General features: G+C 40.3%; 1 protein-coding gene across 18 annotated transcripts in view; it reads left to right on the top strand.

Annotated features, from left to right (window-relative positions):
• NCOA2 (nuclear receptor coactivator 2) overlaps window positions 1-15,362 on the top strand; it is a 300,567-nt gene that overhangs the window by 68,867 nt on the left and 216,338 nt on the right. For 3 of the 18 annotated variants that reach the window (XM_036264340.1, XM_036264324.1, XM_036264327.1), the window contains one exon: window positions 11,598-11,820. The exons of the other annotated variants lie outside the window; for them this stretch is intronic. The gene's annotated coding sequence lies outside the window, so the exon portion shown is untranslated. The remainder of the gene's footprint in view (window positions 1-11,597; window positions 11,821-15,362) is intronic. 18 annotated transcript variants of the gene reach the window in all.

Genomic DNA, 15,362 nt, shown 5'->3' with positions numbered 1-15,362 from the left:
TGTATATTTATCTGGAATATTACCCATTGCTTGCAATTATTGACATAAAGTTGTTCACAGTATTCTTTAATTATTATTAAAGTCTAAAGTACCTGTAGCTATAATTATGTCCTCCTGAATTCTTTTTGCAACTAGGTTTTTGCTTGATTTTCTTGACATCATATATATATATATATATATATATATATTTTTTTTTTTTTTTTTTTTTTTTTTGGTATGTGCCCCCTAGCGGGAACCAAACCTGGGACTCTCTGGTCTGCAGACCGATGCTCCAACCACTGAGCCAAACTGGCCAAGGCTTGACATCATATTTTTAAAGTAGACTTTACTGTTTAGCCATCATTTTACCTCCAGTGTAATGCTCACATGTAACACTCCCCATCCCCCAAATTAACTTCTGTTGAACTGAACCGAGCATGAGTTTGGCTCTTCTCTGTCTCTGGCCAATATTATGTCTACTGCTTGTTTCCTACCATCTTACTCCCATCCCCCGCAGGTAGGCTTTTTCAAACATTTTTCCTCTCTTCTGTGTTTTTTTTTTTTATTAGTGATCTTATCCAATCCAAGCTTTTGCGATCACCTTTATTTACGTACCTCCCAAATTTATGACCCTAACCTGACCTTTCTTCTGAGCTCTAAACTGCTTGCTTGACATTATTTCCAGGTAGCTGTTTACATCTTCCATGTAGCACAGCCAAAGTGGAACTACTCATTTCCCTCCACCCAAACCAGTTTCCTCCAATTTCCTGGTTTCTGTTCATTGGCACTGTCCCTCACCCAAACCCAGCACAGCAGTCATTTTGATGCTTCTCTCTTATCTCCTGCATGTGCCTGCCACCAGGCTCAGTGCAGCCTACCTTCACAAAGTCCCTCTGTCACACCTGGATTCAGACCCTCGGGTCTTTGTGCCCTGACGGTTGTAACAGCCCCTGCCTTGTTGGCTGAGTCCAGCTTAGCTGCCCTACTGAAATAAGGTTAAACTTAAACTTGCTCAAGCATGATAATCATCAGACTACTCTTTAAAGGCCTCTAATTACTTAGTTCTTCCCTTCATAAATAGGTACCAAAACCTTAGCTTTTTCGGTCTTTTACAGTAGTGCCCAACTTTCCTGTCTTGTTTGTCTCTCCCTTACCACCTCACCCATACTGTATTCCAGCTCCAGTGTTCTCTCTGCTGTTTGAGTTTTTGCTCAGCTGTTTGCTCTTTAAGGATTACCCTTCCCTGGTCTCTGCCTGTGAAAGGAAGCTTGTCAAGGGCAGCTCCTTACAGTCCATGCTGGGTTTAGTAATCCATGATGCCTTTTTTGTTCTTTTTAGGGCACTTAATCTCACTTAGTATTATAGCCTTTTGTGTACTTGCCTAATACCTCGTAGTAAATAGATTATAAACTCCTAGTGGGTAGGAATGGATTCTTAGCTTTTTCTGTCAGCAGTTAGCACAATAAGGAATATTGATTGAAAATAATAAAGTGGAAAAAAAGAAGAAAATAATTAAAAGGTTACAGTTGTTTATAGTTTTCTTCAGTGAAACTTCTTTCATTCTCTTCCTAAGAAGTTGAACTACTCCAGTGTGAGCCAACAGTACAGCAGCATTAAAATTCACCTTTCCAGAGATGTGGCTGCAAGTGTAAGAGTTGTGCTCCTGGAGTGACTGGTGCTGCCTCTATGGCGAAATAAAGCTTCTGCTTGAAGGGTGCCTGGAGGTATCACATAGACACTGATGGGTCACATGGATATTGATGGCTCACATGGACACTGATGTCACACACATGGACACTGATGGGTCACATGGACACTGATGGCACACACATGGACATTGATGGGTCACATGGACACTGATGACTTACATGGACACTGATGGGTCACATGGATGATGGCTCACATGGACACTGATGTCACACACACATGGACACTGATGGGTCACATGGACACTGATGGCACATACATGGACATTGATGGGTCACATGGACACTGATGACTTACATGGACACTGATGGGTCACATGGATACTGATGGCACACATGGCACACATGGACACTGATGGCACACACACACGTGGACACTGATGGGTCACATGGACACTGATGGCACATACATGGGCATTGATGGGTCACATGGACACTGATGACTTACATGGACACTGATGGGTCACATGGACACTGATGGCACACATGGACACTGATGGCACACACACACGGACACTGATGGGTCCCTGTCATAGCAGGGCTAAATTTTGTCCCTCCCTTTCTACCCCTATTTTTTTAAATAAAAGATTTCAACAACTCATGATGATCTTGAAATTTTAAGATAAAAGTTAATGTATGTGAATTCAGTATGGATTTATAAATGTAAGAAGTAGATAGGTGATTAAAAGAAGGTGATTAAAGAAAACCATCTTTTTATTAGGCCAATTTAATGTGAATCTGCCAGTATATTTTATAGGGATGGTATTGGCAAATATTGAAATCATGCTTTTGTAGTTGAAAAATCATCATTAAGCTGCCCATCAACCTGTCAGCAAATTTAACTAAAAAAATTCCATTGTGATAAAAGATTTGGGAATACAGTGGACAGATATACATGGGAATTATATTGACCTAACATCTTGAGTACAGAGATGGATGGACTTGCTCATCCAGTCCTGGTTCTATAGCTTTCACTACTCCCTACCTCCTTGCCTTCCACAGTATTTGTTGAGTTCTTAACATGATCTGGGCAGTGGGCTGGCAGCCAGAGTGAAGGATGCAGACCCAGTTGCAGCCTGCTTATAGCTTCAGTCCAGTAGGCCTTTGGACATAGATATATATATTAAACAAAGTTTCGTATTTTGTAAAAAAAAAAAATTTCTTATGACACTGTTTAGCGTTTTAAAGGAAAAGGGCAGCTCACATTCAGGTTGATAGTAATTTCAACAATAATCAGTTGTAAGCTTTAGCAGTATAAAAATACCTTGCTTGGTGCAGACACAGGCCTTAATTTGAGTCTCATTTGGCTTATCTATGTAAATAGGGATGTTAAGAGAAGTAATGAATGTTTAGCAAGAAGTTTGATACTTTTGACCAGTGGCTGTATCCAGTTATTTCAGTCATTGAACAGGTCAGAATGGCAGGTGCAGTGTCCTGGCCAGAGCAAGGGCCAGAAAGGCAGGGCCTTTGCAGCTTTGAAGGAGATGCAGGTAAGAATGTCCTATTCTTGAATAAACATTTTATTGTTAACACAGTTAGTAGTCCTTGTATAAATCTTCATGCATTTCAAAACATCACAAGAAACCACATAAGTTTTGTTTATGAGCATAATTAAGTCGAGTATTTCTTGACTGGAGTAGTGCACATGTAATACCCTAGATTCGGATTCCCCACAGTAAAGGTAACAGGTGTCATTTCGTGCTAGCACAGCCAGCACTGCAGCTCTTTGTGTTTGGACGTGAGTCCTGGGGATGATGGAGTCGCAGTTTGTGTGGGGAGAAGACTGTCGCTGTGGAGGTTGGTTCACTGCCGTCTAGCTTCAACTCTACCCCTGCTAGCTGGCTGCGGAAGTCCTTTTCTGTTCTACCCTTTGGTACTGTTTGACCTTAGGCAAGTAACCTAGATTCTTATTGCCTCAGTTACTTAAAAATTGTGAGGGTATTGGAGTAGCTCTCTTTTAAATCCTGAATAATAATAATAAAAATAAATAAATCTATGATTTGGAGAAAACCCTAGGCAAAAAAGTTGGCATTAAGATTCTTTGTGAGAGGGAGTTAATGCTGGTGCTGCATTTTTGAGTTTACAGCCAAAACAAATCTAAATTAAGAGGAATTCATCATTTGAGTAGGATTTTCCAAGGTATGTGGAATGGATTCAAGCATTATATGTAGTCTTATAAGTCAAGGTTTAGTTGCTGTCACACTGCTGTTGTTAATTGTTTTTGGGCTTAGTGGCTTTTATAGGCCCCCCCCCCCCGAAAGAGATCAGATAGTACACATTGGAGCACTAGTTGGTACATGTGCTGTTTGTCCTCTGGGGAAAAAATTACACTAAGTATGATTCTTTAAAAATGTGCTTTGAAATTTTATGTGGCTGAAAAATTAATTTCTAAATTTGAAGACAGCTTCTGAGCAGAGGAAAATTTTATAAACTATGCATGGCACGTTTACAGATCCTTTGAAAAATCTGCCTGTGAAGGTCTTTGGAGTGATTATTTATCCCTGCATTCCCATATGTCACACATTGCCTTTTTACCCCTGGGGATAACCATATTGCATTATTTGTGATCCTTTGGAGTTGTATGAAATGATAATTTAACTTTTCAGATGTGGTTAATCTAGTCTCTGCTTCCTAACTATTAACATACATAGCGTGACAGGCTTAAATGTTTCCAGGTGTGATTGGAGAACTTGGACAGTAAATTACTCTTAGATTATCTTGGCCACTGTAATTTACTATAAAACTGCAGCTTTATCATCAGCAGTTGAAAAGAGTATGTTAACATTAACTCCTCCACTTGAGATACACTTTACATTAAATAAATTAACTGTCTTCTTGAGACAGTTAAAGTGTTTATAATGTAGAACTATGTTTTGTCTTTTGACTGGTTGAACTTTTGTTAATGAGAGGCCTTGATTTATATAATCTTGATTTGTTTTGTAAGACTTACTACAGTTGGGGAGTTTTCTGCCCTGCTCCGTTTTCCCCTGTGGGAGCCTTTCCTCACCTCAGTCCCACTTTATCCCTGCCCTGGGCCAGAAAGAAGCCATCAGCTGTCCTCCACTCTACAGCTTGTCCCCGCTCCTAGAGTGAAGTCGCATTTCCTTCTGCGTAAGAGGGCCCGTTTAACACGCCACTGAGCAGTAAAACTCCTTAGACATCTAGAGGGTTTGTTGTTAAGGGAAACAAGAGGTTATGTTCTCTTTAGTAGCTGGCCAGAGGAGGAGTGAAATTGTAGGCAGAGGTAGCAGGTGAGGTGAGCTGCAAGGCTGCAGGCCAGCCCTGAGAATGCCTACTGGTCAGCTCTGCTGGCACTCACTGTCCCTTTCCCATGGCTGTCTTCTCTCAAGCTCAGCATGTCCCTCAAAATTCCAGTCCTGCCCTGGTCTTCATCCACTCTCAGACTTTCCCCACCTCTCCTGCCCCATCATCTTTCCTAAAACATTTTCTACATCCCTAACTGCCTCCGCGCTGGCCCTGTGGGAACCACACACAATAGAGACCATTGTTTGAGTGGCAAACACAATAGTTTCTTACTGTCCAGGAAAGGGAGGACAGGACATGTCCTCTCTCCCTCTGTGGCAAGGTGGAGGGGAGAGAGTTCCTGACACCCCTGGTGGGGATTCTGAGTGTTCTCAGTGAAATGGTTTTACTCATGCTGGTTAGTTTTTACAGAACTGTAAATACTGTACTCAAGTACATCGATTTTGAACTCCTGTGCTACAAGAATTTTTTTTTTTTTTTAATCCTCACCCAAGGATATTTTTCTGTTTATCTTCAGATGGTGTTGGGAGGGAGGGAGGGAGAGAGAGAGAAACATCGATGTGAGAGAGACACATTGACTGGGTGTCTTCCACATGACCCCAAACTGGGCCGGGGATGAACTGCAACTGAGGTACGTGCCCTTGACCGGAATCGAACCCGTGATTCTTTGGTCTGTGGGCTGATTGTCTAACCGTTGAGCCAAACTGGACAGAGCTGCAACAATTTTTAAAACATGCAATACTTGACTAGTCAGGGGCATTGACCTCATTTCCCTTAGATTGTCTAATAAAAAAATGACAACAGCCAACACAACAGTAGCCATCCGGTGTGAATGCCGTCTTAAACCATAAATAGATAGGTCATATAACAGAGTTGCATCTTATTGGTCACATTGCATAATAAGGTTGTGTCTAGTCGATTAATTCTTGGTACCAGGAATCCTTATATATAAGTATAGGCACCTAATTTTTTTTAAAAAGTCACTTTGGAGCAAGAAGGATAGGTAATTACTACTATTATTTTATTTTGTAAACCAATCAAAATTATATCTTTTTTTTGTCAGGTAAATAATTTTTTTGCTGTGTTGCAGAATTATAGTAATTAGCTTGTATGCCATGAGATGAAAAAGGTTGAAAATCACTGTTTTAGTGTTATACAGATAGAATGTACGGATTTAAAAGGCTTTTGTGGCTGGTCTGAGGCAACCTAATAGCATTTATAGCAGTTCATATGACTGTCCCAAACAGTCAACCTAAAATAAATTTTTGGAACACATTTTTCTAGGAAGATTATTTGGTCTTGTGGAGCTCTTGTAATGTCTTCACTGTCACTTTTTCTTAACCCTGAATTAGAATGAAAGGTTCCAGTAAGACTCATTCATAATGGAAGAAAGGATAGGGCCCTTTGTCCTCAGAATCTTACATTGCTCATTCCCCCCCCCCCTTTTCTTTTTTGATAGAGAGGAAGGGAGGGAGAGAGAGAGAAATATCGATGGGCTGCCTCCTGCACACCCCCTACTGGGAATCGACCCTGAAACACCAGCATGTGCCCTGACCTGGAATCAAACGGCACCTCAATCCATGGGATGATGCTCAATCCACTGAGTCACACCGGCCAGGCTTGCTCACTCAGTTTAATGCCTAGTGAGATGGTAATAGTATGGAAAGGTTCACCCATTGTTTTGGTCATTTTCGACATTCTAAGAAGGATCTTATATATGACAGGATCAACCTTAAGGACCAGAAAGGACATAAGTAGAAATTTTGCACTGATTTCATTTATAAAAACCTAACTTTGAAAGAAATATTTGATCTTAGGCACTGAATGAACTTCGATCCTACTAGTGACTTTGTCCCTTGAAAATTGTTTACTAACCTTTAGGCTTGTAAGTATAGGCATTTCCTTTAACACATTTAAATGTATTTGCAGTGACTGTTGAAGTCATTCAAATTTACTGACTATAGGAGGATATTAAATATTTATCTTCTCTGCTTAGTGCCTGTGGTGAAGTAAAATATAAGTTAATGGTTATTGGCTTATAGGCTGTTATTTCTGAAATACTATCTTCATGTACTTTATTTAGTGACCTCATATATTTTTTTTCAATTTTTATTACTTTATTTTTGTTACAGATGTTTCTCCCCCCCTCCCCGGCCCCTCCTCCCCGGATTCTGCTCCCCCTTACTTATATTTTATGTGTTAAATAGTAAATGTGTTGCATAGGGAATCTACCTCACAGAAATTTTGCTGCTTAGCTAAAAATATTTAGAAGAGATTTTTAACTATGTAATGTGTGTGTATGTGCGCGCGCTTATGTGAGTTGTGCCCTATAGAGAAATCTGTATTTAAAAAAAAAAAAACTAGAATGAAATAATAATGTATTAGTATCAGAACGTGTGTTCTGGCCACCTGCAGTATCTAATGCATTCCAGAATGTTAGAAGATTGGCAGTAATTCAGCATTTGAGAATCTGTGGCAATCACATTAGCTTAGTATTAGGATGATCAAATAAAAAATATATTTGTAGATGTAAATCAGAGAAGCTAATTTATTTGAGTTTCCTTCAAGTAATGATAATGCAGTATTAAGCATTAAAATATCTGAACATGAAAGTAATTTTATTTGAATTGGTATAAACATTAGGAAAAACACAAAGCAGTATTTGCAAGTTTTAAACTTTAAGGGGAAGGGAGGGAGTGGAGGGATGGGATGTAAAAGGTGAAAGAGGGCCTAAGAGGACAAACTTTCAGTTATAAAAATAAACAAGCCACAGGAATGTAATGTGTAGCATAGAGAAGACAGTGAACAATATGGTAATTACTTGTATAGTGATAAATGGTCACTAGACTTAATTGTGGTGATCACATGGTAAGGTATATAAATGTTGAATCACTATGTTGGACACCTGAAACTAATACAATATTGTTTGTTAATTGTACTTCAATTAAAATAAAAAATAAAATGTTATACCATTAAAATTTTTTTAAAGCCAAAAAATTTTAAAGGAAATAAAGTATAGAATTATTTTGAGTTTTCTGAAAAGTCTTTCAACTCAGCTTACAAAAACTAATTAGTAAGAACACTGCATTTTTATAAGCCCCAAGGAATGGTTTTAGGGTTTTTGTTTGGTTTTGCCTACTATTACATTGATTTTCAAAATCCTGAAATTGGTGGCATTAATGTGGTTAAATTTTTAAGATTCAGATATTTTGAATTTTAAAACTACAAAGAACTTAATTTAAATTTTATTAGTTTGTTAAAACAGGCGGATCGTTTAGAAAAGCTTGGTGGGTTGAATAACCACTTCTGTATGTGATTGTTTTATGTGAAGTATTAGGTGTATTATTTAGTTCTGTAGAAGTTAAGGTAACACAAAAAGTATGTAAGGTGGCCCTGATCCAGCTTTGTGAGTAGTCATTCACAAATCCTCATTCTACAGTAGAAACTTTCCTGTCTCAAGAATGAATTCTACCCACTCATCCTACAGCTAGATCTGGGAGTGAGAATGAGAGCGTGTTCAAGTTCGTGGGAGAGGCTAGGACTGTGGAGGAAGAGGGAGAGAGACAGTACTGTTTCCCGATGGAAAATATGAACCCCAGATTGATCATTACATGTGCCATTGCTAAAGGAACTGCTTTCCTCAAGGACACCTTGTCTAATAATGTTCCAGGGCGAACAGTAGTAGGGATTTGAGAATGATTAGTGATTATCTCAGCAGTGCTGGGGAGGCCAACGTGTGTGTGTGTGTGTGTGTGTATGTGTGTGTGTGTGTGTACATGTGCATAGGCGTTACTCTTAAATTCATTGATATTCAGTCCAAACCAGGAGTTAAAAAATATGAATGAGTTTATGTTAGTATTAAGCATTAATTTCATAAGTAATTCCTGGTCCATGGCATCTTTATACCTATAAACCTATCTTCATCAGTATTTGTAAGTATGCACTTGTCTCTTGGTTTCAGAAGAGTTATTTCCCTTTGTACCTTTGTCCTCCCTTCCCACAGTTCCCCCTCCAGAATGGTTTTTGAGTGCTCTCACAACACACTCTTCTGTTGTACACCCATGGTCAAAGTGGCATTACTCATAGCAGCTAAAACATGGAAGCAACTCATTGTCTATTGACAGATGAATGAATAAAAATTGTAGTCCATACATAAAATGGAATATTAAGCCTTGAAAAGGAAGGAAATTCTAACATGCTACAACATGGATAAACCTTGATGATAGTACGCTAAGTGAAATAAATTAGATACAGAAAGACAAATACTGTGTGATTCCACTCACGTGAGAAATCCAGAGTAGTTAAATTTATAGAGTCGGAAAGTAGAATGGTGGTTGCCAGGGGCAGGGAATAAGGGAGGGAAATGGAGTTGTTTAATGGGTAAGGAGTTGCAGTTTTGCAAGGCAAAAGAGTTCTATAGATTGGTTATACACTACTGAACTGTACATGTAAAAATGATTAAGATGATAAATTTTTGTGTTATGTATATTTTACCACAATTAAAACAACAACAAGCCTTTGAGACTGAGTGTAAAATCTGTTTGACTGTTTTAGTGGAGAGACATTTATTGGTACAGCTGATTCTACCATGGTTGAGAGCAACGGGCTTAGCTCTGCTTTCTAGAGAACAGACATTGTGGTCTGAGTGTGAATGTATTTACGTCATTCCAGAGAAGGCTTGTTGTGGTTGTGAAGAAAGGGGTGAGCAAATATGGGGAGGGGGCATTGTGAGCAGAATACATGGTAACAGGAATGAGTAGAGCATGTTCAGGTTGACTGAGAAAATGACTATGGTTTATGTAAGTAGGAATATATTAAGTGCTGTCAGCAGCTTCCATTTTTTTAGTTTCTACTTTATGGTCATCCGAATTTTGTCCTTTTGCTTATGTTTTTTCTTACCACATCTACCAGGTACAGTATTGGATGGCTTTTGCCAATGATACACAGTCCATTTATTGGTATTTATTGTAACAGGTATTTCAGGAAAGGTTACTGTGCTACAGGTTGTTAGTATTGATGTAAAGATCAAGTCAGAAGCTCCTAAGAGGCCCCTGATCTAAAAGTACAAAGATAAGTGGACCAGTGGAGCTAACACACAGGACAGAGTCTGAGAAGCAATATAAAGAAAGTTTTGTGGAAACGCAGACCAGAGAGATCCTTCTAATTCTCAGAAGTAAGATCAAGGAAGGATCTTGAAGTAGAAGCAGAACCTTGAAAGATGGGAAGGATGTTAATAGGTAGAGATAATGTGGATTTGGATCCAAGGTAAACACTAGGGCACAGGTAGATACAGGGAAGGCTAGGTTGATCTCTGCTGGGAGAGGCAGAGAGCAGGATGCATGTGGCTGTTCTTGGGGGCCAGATCATGGAGAAATTTGAATGTCTTGTTAAAAGAGTTTGACCTTAGTTACAGAAGCAATGGGGAACCAATGAAGGTCTTTAATGTGGGAGTGACATGCCCAGCCTGTATGGTTCAGTGTATTGAGCATCATCCCATGGACCGAGAGGTCCCAGTTTGATTCCTGGTCAGGGCACATGCCCAGGTTGTGGGCTCGATCCCCAGAGGGGGATGCGCAGGAGGCAGCCAATCGATGTTTCTCTCTCACATCGATGTTTCTATCCTTTCCTCTCTCTCTTAAAACAAAACAAAACAAAACAATAAAAATATATTTAAAAAGAATTTTTTTAATGTGAGGATGACGTGTTGATACCATCAAAGACCAAGCTGATAAAGGCAGTGTTAGGAAGCAGAAGGGTTGACTTCATCTGATTTGTGTTTAATTAGAGGTTGATTTGGTTCTTTGGTGTCCATTTGAATAGGAAATAAGAATGGATAAATAAATAGGGAGGATACTAATTAGGCTTTAAAAGTTAGGAAGAAGTGTTAAAAATTGGTTCAGTTCACACTGAAGAGTCATCGAAAGAATCTGAGCAGAGTTTGACATGATGAAAGCTATCTTAAAGATTAGTTTGTATAGAATGGACTATATAGACAAGAGACTAGTTAGTTAAAAAGTTATTGAATGGTGAAATTATGAAGACCTGGACTAGGGTAGTAGCAGCAGAAACAAAAAGAGGAGAGGATTGCTATGAAGGAGGAAATGGTGAAAGGATGGAAGGAATGAAATTCAGCATTAATAAGCGTGTTTATGTGCAAAGCATTTATTTTGTTTTTATTTTTTTAATTTTTATTTTTAAATTCTCGCCTATTATTTTGTTTATATTTAGATAGAGTGGGGGGGGGGGCATCAATGTGAGAGAGACACACTCACTAGTTGCCTCCCCTTGACCCAAATCAAACCTGTGACTCATTGGTCCATGGGCTGACGCTCTAACTGCTGAGTCAAACCAGCCAGGGCTATTTTTAAATTTTTTAAAAGTATTTTATTGATTTTTTTTTTTTTTTTTTTAGAGGAAGGGAGAGAGAGATAGAAACATCGTTGTGAGAGAGAAACATTGATTGGCTGCCTCCTGTACACCCCCTGCTGGGGATGGAGCCCAAAACCCTGGGCATGTGCCTTGACAGGGAATTAAACCAGGACCTCTCAGTCCATGGGATGATGCTCAATCCACTGAGCTTCACCAGCTGGTCATGTGCAAAGCATTTACTGTATGACCGTGTAACTGACTGGTATTACCCACTCTTAGGAAAGAGGAGTGCCATCGCCGTCAGACAAGGGGTATGTCATCGTGAAATGGCCTTGGTGAAGAATTTTGGCTTGAGCAAGCTGATGGAGGGACCTAGATGGCTCTCAGGACTGTAGAATTGACAAGTGCAGCTGATGGTCACTTCAGTGCCCTGGCGTTGTTGGCTATGTCTTCAGAGTTGCCTAGACCAGTGGTTCTCAAACCTCCATGCCGTAGCACACTGGTGAGCTGAAAAACCTTTCAGAAACGTGCTGTGACATTTCGGACTTTTGTGTAAACTTTTGCTGCCCATGGATAGTCACATTGTCTGGTCATGTATGAAAGAGAATCTTAACTGAGCAAGTTATTCCCTGTGGCTTGGGAAAAGGGACATGATTGTTGTTATGAGCAAGAAGCTTCACCACTCAGGCCAGTATTGAGCACAGAGCAGTTGTGTGCTGCTGCCTCACACTTGCCCTGAGAGGGTCGGGACTCCATTAGCAGGGAATAGCTGACGAGGGTCTGGGCCTGGTGTGACACCAGTAACCCAAGACATGCATAGGTGTAATAGTGAACGTTTCTGATTATTCCTCACTTCATTCAATTTGGTTTTGAGTCTTTTTTTGTTTGTTTGTTTTTTAAATCCTTTATTTATTTACTTATTTTTTTAAATCTTTATTGTTGAATGTAGAATGTATTACAGATGTTCCTCATTTTTCCCCCATTGACTCCCCCCTCCCGCCTTTTCCCACACTGTTGTCTGTGTCCATTGCTTATGCATATAAGTTCTTTGGTTTATTTCTTCCCACCCCCCCACAGCCCCTTTCCCTTTGAGGTTTGTCAGTCTGGCAATGAATTTGTACTTCTTAATCCCTTCACCTTTTTCACCCATTCCCCCAACCACCCTCCCACCTGGCAACCAACAAAATGTTTTCTGTATCTACCTGTTCATTTTGTTTGTAGATTCCATTGTTGATAGATATGTATTCATTGCCATTTTGTTTGTTCATATATTTTATCTTTGTCTTCAAAAAGACACTTCATCATTTCATTTAATAACGGTTTGGTGGTAATGAACTCCTTTAACTTTTTCTTGTCTGGGAAAGTCTTTATAGGGCCATCGATTCTAAATGACAGCTTTGCAGGATAGAGTAATCTTGGTTGTAGGTTCTTGCTTTTCATCACTCTGAATATTTCTTGACACTCCCTTCTGGCCTGCAAAGTTTATTTTGAGAAATCAGCTGACAGCCTTATGGGAACTCCCTTGTAGGTAACTAGCTGCCTTTCTCTTGCTGCTTTTAAGATTCTGTCTTTGTCTTGAACCTTTTGCATTTTGATGATGATGTGTCTTGGTGTGGGCCTCTTGGGGTTCATCTTGTTTGGGACTCTCTGTGCTTCCTGGACTTGGATGTCTGTTTCCTTCACCAAGTTAGAAAAGTTTTCTGCCATTATTGTTTCAAACAGGTTTTCAACTTCTTGTTCTCGCTCTTCTCCTTCTGGCACCCCCAAGATGCGAATGTTGGCACGCTTGAAGTTGCCCAGAGGCTCCTTACACTAGCCTCATTTTTTTGGATTCTGTTTTCTTTTTGCTGTTCTGATTGGGTGGTTTTTGCTTCCTTATATTCCAAATCGATGGTTTGCTTCTTGTATTTACCTACTCTAGTATTGAAGCTGTGTAAATTATTCTTTATTTCAGTTAATGCCCCCTTCAATTTTGACTGTGCACCCATAATTTCTGACTGGTCCTTTTTTATGCTCTTGATGCCCTCACTAAGTTCACTGAGGTTCTGAGTTCATTAAGCATTCTTATAAGCAGTATTTTGAACTCAGCATCTGTTAGGTTGCTTATCTCCATTTCGCTTAGTTCTTTTCTTAGGGTTTTGTTCTGTTCTTTCATTTGGGACCTGTTTCTTTGTCTCCTCATTTTGGCTGCCTCCCTGTGTTTGTTTCTGTGTATTACTTAACCAGCAGTATGGGGCTCGCTGAGACCAGATACTGCTTGTTTGAAAGAATTTAGGAAAACCTGAAGCAGGATCCAAGACAGGCCAATCCTATGGTTAAGCAACTGGCAACAGCTTGGGTGGGCCTGAAAGTTGGGTGGGGCGGGGCCTCAGGGAGTCACCAGGGCGGGGCTACCAGTGTGAGCCAGGTTGCTGGAGTCCCAGATCTGGCTACTGTCTGCCGCCCCAGGGAAGGGCTCACCAAATGAACAAAGGCCTCTCAAAGCGCGTTTGTCCCGGAGAAAGCCCCCTCTCCAGCCCTCGCTCCAGTGCCAAACAGCTCAGTTCTTCCCTGTATGACTCTCGTGCCCCTCGAGCTGCCTCCCCTCCAAGCTTAGAGGGAGAGAGTCTGATAAGTTTGCTCGCGGGCCCTTTAAGGAGCTGCCTGGGGCTCCAGCCGCCTCAGCCTCCCTGAGCCTCAGTTCCTGCTGGTTTTTCCAGCCAGAAGTTATGGGGACTTCTCTTCCTGGCACTGGAACCATGAGCAGGGCACCTGGTGTGGGACGGGGACCCCTCAGTCCTCAGGAAGGACCTTCCCAGCCGAGGTGTCCTCCTGATTTTTATCCGCCACACGTGGGTGTGGGACCAGCCCGTCCCCTCCGCCCCTCCTACCAGTCTGGATGCGGCTGCTGCTTTAATTCCGTAGTTGTAGGACTTCCTTTCAGTGTGATTTCAGGTGGTTTTGAATGATGGTTGTTCTGTAGTTTAGTTGTAACTTTGATGTGGTTGTGGGAGGACGAGATACCGCGGTTACCCACGCCACCATCTTGACCGGAAGTCTTTTTTTAAATCCTTACCTGAGGATATTTTTCCATCCATCTTTAGATAGAGTGGGAGGGAGGGAGGGAGAACATCAATGTGAGAAAGACACATTGATTGGTTGCCTCCCACATGATCCGACCAGGACCCGGGACCAAACCGCATGCCCTTCAGCAGAATCAAACTCAAGAGTCTTTGGTTGGTGGGCTGGTGCTCTAACTGTCGAGCCAAACCGGCCAGGGCTGGTTTTGAGTCTTTTAATTCATTTAAGTCAGCAAATAAATAAAAGGTCTAGTCTTTGAACATGTCCTGCAAGCAGTTTAAGACTGGTCCCACCAGCTCTTAGATAAATGCTTGCAACCACATTTTGAAGTGGATAAAGCTAGAGTAAAAAGAAAGTAGGACTTGGATACAAAAATTTAGATTTGAATCCATGCTTTGCCACTAGCAGTGAGAACCTAGGCAAATTATTTACTTTTCTTTGTGTGTGTGTGTGTGTGTGTGTGTGTGTGAAATGAAGGTAATATTTACCTTTGAGGCCTGCTTTGATGACTTGAAGTAATAACTGTAAAATATAGGCACTGGGCTCTATGAATAAGAATAATTTATGCCCCATCTCCAAAATGTGATGATTTCAGTGCTTTTTGTTCCAATCTGCATTAAGCAACCACATCACAGCTCCTGTAAAGCATGTGTTTCTCTGAACTATGGACTCTTGGAGTTTGATCTTTAGAGACTAAATAGATGTAGAATATTCAGAGCACCAAAGTGAGCATTGTTCACTTGTGAATTATTTAAAATGATAAAAAAAAAAATTGATACAAGCATCAATTTGCTGTTTAAATATAATTAAATTGTATCTTATACCCTATACCTTAATATTCATTATAAGTTTTTTTTTTTTCCAAAAACAACCCCACCCCTGCTGAAAACCAGCAGTGACAACAAAACGTATGAGTAAGATAGTCAAAGGGAATGTGGCATCATCTTTCACAGAAAAAGATTCATTTTTATGTCTAGAATTAGG

The sequence above is a fragment of the Molossus molossus genome, unplaced genomic scaffold (genome assembly GCF_014108415.1).
Source record: "Molossus molossus isolate mMolMol1 unplaced genomic scaffold, mMolMol1.p scaffold_m16_p_16, whole genome shotgun sequence".
Lineage (NCBI taxonomy): Eukaryota > Metazoa > Chordata > Mammalia > Chiroptera > Molossidae > Molossus > Molossus molossus.
Note: the sequence above shows the minus strand (reverse complement) of the source record. Positions and strands in the feature narration are given on the sequence as shown.